This window comes from Amblyraja radiata, chromosome X (genome assembly GCF_010909765.2).
Source record: "Amblyraja radiata isolate CabotCenter1 chromosome X, sAmbRad1.1.pri, whole genome shotgun sequence".
Taxonomy (NCBI): Eukaryota; Metazoa; Chordata; class Chondrichthyes; order Rajiformes; family Rajidae; genus Amblyraja; species Amblyraja radiata.
Genome location: NC_045999.1, coordinates 4,346,069 through 4,353,303, shown reverse-complemented (window position 1 = coordinate 4,353,303; position 7,235 = coordinate 4,346,069).

The window sequence follows — 7,235 nt, the reverse complement described above, 5'->3', positions numbered from 1 at the left end:
TTGGACGAAGCTCGATGGGGAGACATGAGGTAGTGACCATAGTGAAGAAAGGTATAAAAGATAGAAAGCACCTCCATCTTTGTGTGTCTCTAGAGGATGATAGAGGAGAGGCACCCTTTTCTGCGCAGAAATGTAATAAAGGTAAACTTGTTTCTTGACCTTGTCTCTGAAGAGTTTGTGATTGATTTTGTATCTCACAAATGGGGGCTCGGTTCCGGGATCAATTACTCCAACCAGCTGACGGGAGTAGATGGACGAAGGGAAGGTGCACCCTGCTGAGTTCAGCACTCAGACTTCTTGCTTGCCGCCAGCTGTTTGAGCAGTGGTATCCAGGACCACACAGAGAGACACGAGAAACAAGTGATAGCAAGTGTAGGAGTGGTTGCAAATCGCGAAAAGTCAATCGAGCAATTTCTGTGCACAGACCCAGGTAGGAACAATGACTAATAAAGTACTTCCTGGGCGATTGCAAAGACCTTGTGGTTAACGCCCTGAAGGATTCAGGGGGCTGCAAGGCAAACCCAGAAGGGAGGGGAAAAGGCTGTGGGCCAAATCCCCGCATTTTGCCCAATAGTCCGTTGGGGCAAATGCTGGACCCTGGAGGGCAGGAAATACCCAGGGGTTGGAGAAGCCAACAATGATAAGGTATAGTCAGTTGGGGAAAATGCAGAGCTGCATATGAGCAGGAAGTACCCACAGAAAATGCAGAGCCGGAGGGGGCCAAAATACCCAAGGGAAAGAGAAGACAGGGGCCGGGGTGGACGAAGATCACCCGGCCAACAGGACGGGGAGTCAAAGGGCAGAAGGGGAAGATAAGAAGTTTGGTAGAAATTAGACCCCTGAGGGAGGTACCTAGGAGAGGACCCTGAGGGGGAAGGGAGTTTGCCTCCTTGAAGATCGATTAGGTCTGACAAGAACAGTTAGATCAATTCATGAGACAGGATCATGATAAGGGATTTACTCCCGAAAGTAGCAGATAAGAAGACGGCAGAGGCCGCGAAAGGGGGATGTGATAGAAGACGGCAAAGGCCGGGGACAAGAGTGCAGGCAGGGAGAAAATATAAATTGAATAATCTATTTGAAGTAAGAATGAAACAAAGTGATTTGTTTGAAAACTGGTTTGGAACAAATGGTTGAAATGAGCAAGTTGTAAAATTGAACACAGACGCCCCCGTGGCGGAGGTGGGAATTCCCACTGTGTTTGGGCCGTAGGGGATTGCGAACAAGCTGCAAAAATGAACTCTTTGTATCCTGGTAACCTGAAAAAGAGAAGTTGTAAAAATCGTTTCTTGATGTTCTTTTAGATTTCTTGTCAGTAAAGTTAACTGGAAATAAGTTAATTGATGAAACATGACCAGCTTTTATGTTGTTTTATGGTAGACATACAAGTTGAGAAACACAGACAGAGACAGAGAGAGAGAGAGACAGACACAGAGACACAGAGAGAGACAGACACAGAGACAGCCAGACAGAGAGAGAGAGATTTTATTTATTTAGCAAATGCAAAGTCCTTTAGCCAAGCAGTTGCCTCTTGATCTGCTGTATGAAGGGTGACAAGTCCTCCTTTGAGTCTTTGTTGAAGGCATGCTTCAATGATGTGTTGTAAGGGAGTGCCACAAGCACACCGTGGGGTTGGACTGCTGCCCCATTTGTGAAGGCTGGCCAAGCAGGGGCCATGTCCAGTCCTGAATCTATTCAGCGTCGAGAGAGAGAGAGAGAGAGAGAGAGAGAGAGAGACAGACAGAGAGAGAGAGAGACACACACAGACACAGACAGAATGAGAGAGAGAGAGAGACAGACAGAGAAACAGAAGTAAGAGACGATAGATTATCCCTTGGAGCACCCATGGACTGAGAGGGCTAAAATTTAAATTTTTTTTTTTTTTAAATGGATTAGGGCTTTGGAGGAGGAGAACGTGGGACGATTGTTGGCCACGGAATAATGAATAGGATTTATATAGCGCCTTTCTAATACTCAAGGCGCTTTACATCGCATTATTCATTCACTCCTCAGTCACACTCGGTGGTGGTAAGCTACTTCTGTAGCCACAGCTGCCCTGGGGCAGACTGACGGAAGCGTGGCTGCCAATCTGCACCTACGGCCCCTCCGACCACCACCAATCACTCACACACATTCACACACAGGCAAAGGTGGGTGAAGTGTCTTGCCCAAGGACACAACGACAGTATGCACTCCAAGCGGGATTCGAACCGGCTACCTTCCGGACGATTTGAAGGCACCATTGATGAAGTGGTGGGAACCACTATGTAAATTGTTACAATGACCAGCAATAGACTACAAACATGGACGCCGCTCACAAACTTACTGGCAACAGCGCCACCGTTAGGTCAGCCGTTGTTACTGCAGCCGGACTACCGGCAACAGCGCCATCTTCTGGTTGGATGCCGTCACTGCAGCATGACTACCGGCCACAGCGCCATCTTCTGGTTGGATGCCGTCATGACCGAGGGTATGCAGGCCCCTCAGCAAATGTTACCCACTTAAGGTGAACCCCAAGGAACAAAGGGGAATGAAAAGGTGGAGAGTTGAAAATGAACAAGAAGTAGAAGGCAACCAGTTGATGAACATTATATTATGAACTATTGTGGTGGAAGCCATTCTTCTTAAAGTCAAGCAGAATCAGCAAACAGTTGGTCTCTGCGGTCAATGTCAATGAACAAAGCCCCTGGTTGAAAAGACTGAAATAAGTGATGAACTGACACAAGTCCTATGACGGAACCAAGCGGGGCCAGAGAATTACATGCCAATAATACATGTCTTGGGGAACTTTTCCTCAAAGTCCTATCAGACTGAAGTTGGGTTGTAATGTTAAATTGTACAAGCTATTGGTGAGGTCAATTGTGGAGTATGGTGTATAATTTTGGTAGGCATAATTATAGGAAAAAGGTTAACAAAATAGAGAGGCGAAGAATCTGCTGCTAGCACTAGAAAAGGAAGATATAGTATAAATCAAGAGTTGCGTAGCAAAAAGAAAAATGGTGGATTGTGAGAGAAGGGTTAATAGGGATGGTTGATTTATACTAGAACTCTGAAAAATATAACTTAGAAAGAAATAAGGTGTCAGCAGAAGCCAGACTGCTGGTAGAATAAAGTAACAATATACAGAACAGAGTGAACTTCTAGATAAAGAAGTAACAGATAAAAACTCCAGCAGAAGCCTTTGACGTCAGGAGATGTTCCGAGACGTTCCTGGACATTCTCGTGGGAATGTGGTCTTTATGTTATGATTGGACGAAGCTCGATGGGGAGACATGAGGTAGTGACCATAGTGAAGAAAGGTATAAAAGATAGAAAGCACCTCCATCTTTGTGTGTCTCTAGAGGATGATAAAGGGGAGGCACCCTTTTCTGCGCAGAAATGTAATAAAGGAAAACTTGTTTCTTGACCTTGTCTCTGAAGAGATTGTGATTGATTTTGTATCTCACAAATGGGGGCTCGGTTCCGGGATCAATTACAATTACTCCAGCCAGCTGACGGGAGTAGATGGACGAAGGGAAGGTGCACCCTGCTGAGTTCAGCAGTCTCAGACTCCTTGCTTGCCGCCAGCTGTTTGAGCAGTGGTATCCTGGACCACACAGAGAGACACGAGAAACAAATGATAGTGTGAGAGTGGTTGGAAATCGCGAAAAGTCAATCGAGCAATTTCTGTGCACAGACCCAGGTAGGAACAATGACTAATAAAGTACTTCCTGGCCCTGAAGGATTCAGTGGGCTGCAAGGCAAACCCAGAAGGGAGGGGAAAAGGCTGTGGGCCAAATCCCCGCATTCTGCCCAATAGTCCGTTGGGGCAAATGCTGGACCCTGGAGGGCAGGAAATACCCAGGGGTTGGAGAAGCCAACAATGATAAGGTATAGTCAGTTGGGGGAAATGCAGAGCTGCATATGAGCAGGAAGTACCCACAGAAAATGCAGAGCCGGAGGGGGCCAAAATACCCAAGGGAAAGAGAATCACTTTCTTTATCCCAGAGGGATATTGGTCTGCCACCATTCAAAAGATACAAAAGATGCAAGGCATTGAAAGTGCCACGTGCACTATAATAATTGTGAAATAATAATGACATTTCAGTGACCAGCATCAGTGGTGGGAATGGACAAGTGATGTTTCGGGTCAGAATCTTTCAACGGATTGGGTCAGTTCAGTTTAGTTTATTGTCACGTGTACCGAGGTACAGTGAAATGCTTGTGTTGCATGCTCACCAGCCAGTGGAAACATCCTCTCCACATCTACTCTATCCAAGCCTTTCATTATTCTGTACGTTTCAATGAGGCCCCCCCTCATTCTTCTAAACGCCAGCAAGTACAGGCCCAGTGCCGTCAAATATTCATCATAGGTTAACCTACTCATTCCTGGGATCATTCTTGTAAAATCCCATAAAATGATACAATGAAATTAGGAATAACCAGCCTGTTTAAGAAGGAACTGCAGATGCTGGAAAATCGAAGGTAGACAAAAAGTGCTGGAGAAACTCAGCGGGTGCAAGAGCATCTATGGAGCGAAAGAAATAGGCAACATTTTGGGCCGAAACCCTTCTTCAGACTGGTTTTGTACATGGGAGGTCGTGTCTCATGAACCTGATTGAGTTTTTTGAAGATGTAACCAAAAAGGTTGATGTAGGCTGAGTTGTAGGTATTGTATACATGGATTTCAGTAAGCCATTTGACAATGGTAGACTGCTCTGGAAGTTTAGATCATATGGGATCCAAGGAGAGGTAGCTGAAAGGATTGAAAATTGGCTTCAGGGAGGAAAGCAGGAGGTGATGATGGAATTTTTTTTCAGACTGGAGGCCTGTGACTAACAGAATTAGTCAGGGTTCAGAGCTGGGCCCATTGCTGTTTGTCATCTATATCGATGATTTGGCAGACAACGTACATGGCATGATTAGCAAACTTGCAGATGTCACTAAAGTGGGTGGAGTCGTAGACAGTGAAGATGGTTGTCCAAGATTACAGCAGGATCGTGATCGGTTGGGCAGGTAGTCTGAATGGTTGATGGACAGTAGAGAGCATGCTGACTGATTGCATCGTGACTTGGTTCGGCAACTTGAGCGCCCTGGAGAGGAAAAGACTACAAAAAGTAGTAAACACTGCCCAGTCCATCATCGGCTCTGACCTCCCTTCCATCGAGGGGATTTATCGCAGTCGCTGCCTCAAAAAGGCTGGCAGTATCCAGGTTCAGGAACAGCTACTTCCCCACAGCCATCAGGCTATTAAACCTGGCTCGGACAAAACTCTGATTATTAATAACCCATTTTCTGTTATTTGCACTTCATCAGTTTATTTATTCATGTGTGTATATATTTATATTATGGTATATGGACACACTGATCTGTTTTGTAGTAAATGCCTACTATGTTCTGTGTGCTGAAGCAAAGCAAGAATTTAATTGTCTTATACAGGGACACATGACAATAAACTCACTTGAACTTGAACTTGAATTGAATACAGAGATATGTGAGGGGTTGCATTTTGGAAAGTCTAACATGGGCAGGAGCTACACACTGAATGGTAGGGGTCTGGGGAGCGTTGTGGAGCAGAAGGATTTACGGAGGAGTGCAGGTGCATAGTTCTTTGAAAGTGGTGTCACACTGGCCTTCATCAGTCAGAATATTGAGTATAGAAGTTGGGAGGTCATGTTGCATTTATAATAAGACATTGGACAGGCCACTTTTAGAGTATTGTGCTTAATTTTGGTCACCGTGTTATAGGAAAGATATTGTCAAGTTTGAAAGGGTTCAGAGAAGATTTACCGGGATGTTGCCAGGCCTCTGGTACTGAACTATAGAGAACTATAGACAGATTGGTTGAGCAGGCTGGGGTTTTAATCCCTGGAGAGCAGGAGGATGAGGGGTGTACAAAATCATGAGAGGAATAGATTATGTAAACGCACAGAGTATTTTGCCCAGAGTTGGAGAATTGAGAATGTCATAGGTTTGAAGTGAGAGGAGAAAGATTTAATGGGAATCTGAGGGGTGGCTTTTTTATACAAAGAGTGGTGTATGGAACAAGCTGCTGGAGGAGGTAGTTGAGGCAGGTACTATCGCAACGTTTAAGAATCATTTAGACAATGGACAGGGTAGGTTTAGAGGGATATGGGTTAAAAGCAGGCAGGTGGGACTAGGGTAGATGGGGCATATTGGTCGGTGTGGGCAAATTGGGCCGAAGGGCCTGTTTCCATTGTGTGTGACTCTATGACTCGTCCAAATTCTCAAAGGCCTTACTGCCACATCAGTGGGGAGATGCAAATGTATTGCATCACAATGCAAGCTTTGATGACAGGGATTAAAATGTGGGGGTGTGAAGGAAAACATTGGGGTCAATTTAATTCATAAATAAAGGGCCTATGGAGGGTGGCGACACATGGTTTTAATAATCTCAAACTGGAAGGAAACAGTTCCTGAACCTGGGGGATATGTGTTTACAAACTTCTGTACCTCCTGCCTGAAAATTGTAAATTGCCCCTAGTGTGTAGGACTGAGTTAGTGCACAGGGTGATCAATGGTCGGTGCGGACTCGGTGGGTCGAAGGGCCCGTTTCTCTACAGTCTAGAGAGAAAACATTCTTTTTCAGTGGTGCAGAAGATGGTGTGTGTGGGGGACGGGTGGAACTAAGGGAATATCTGCAAAAGAGCGAGTCCAAATGAGCAATCTTCAGGGCCTGTCCCACGAGCATGGGACTGCATGCGGCGAGCGCGACCAAACCGGAAGCGGGGGCCGCGCGGAGGTCGAGTGATCCCTTACGAGTTGACGTGAAGTTCGAGCGAAGGCGTACGCCCGTCGAGATGCTGCGTACGGCCTCAATGCCTCTGCGGGCCGGCAGGCTGTTGCCGCGCGGAATTTTTGAACACTGTCAGTTTTTCGGAGCCCCGCGCGATGTCGGGACCAGCTCCGCACAACTCCATACGGCTCCAGCGATCGATGGGACCGGCCCCGCGAGGCCGTACGGCTCAAGCGACCACGTTAGGTCGCGCTTGCCGCGTGCAGTCGCATGCTCGTGGGACAGGCCCTTTACACTTGGCATCAGCATTTGTGGTTTTGATATTGTGCAGATGCAGAGAAGATTTACGAGGACGTTGCCAGGACTCTAAGGCCTGAACTATAGGGAGAGCATGAGCAGGCTAGGGCTTTATTCCTTGGAGCACAGGGGAATGACAGGTTTACTTTTTTTTTCCTTTTCCTCTTATATCTTTATTCACTCTTTGGCAACACTACTTTGG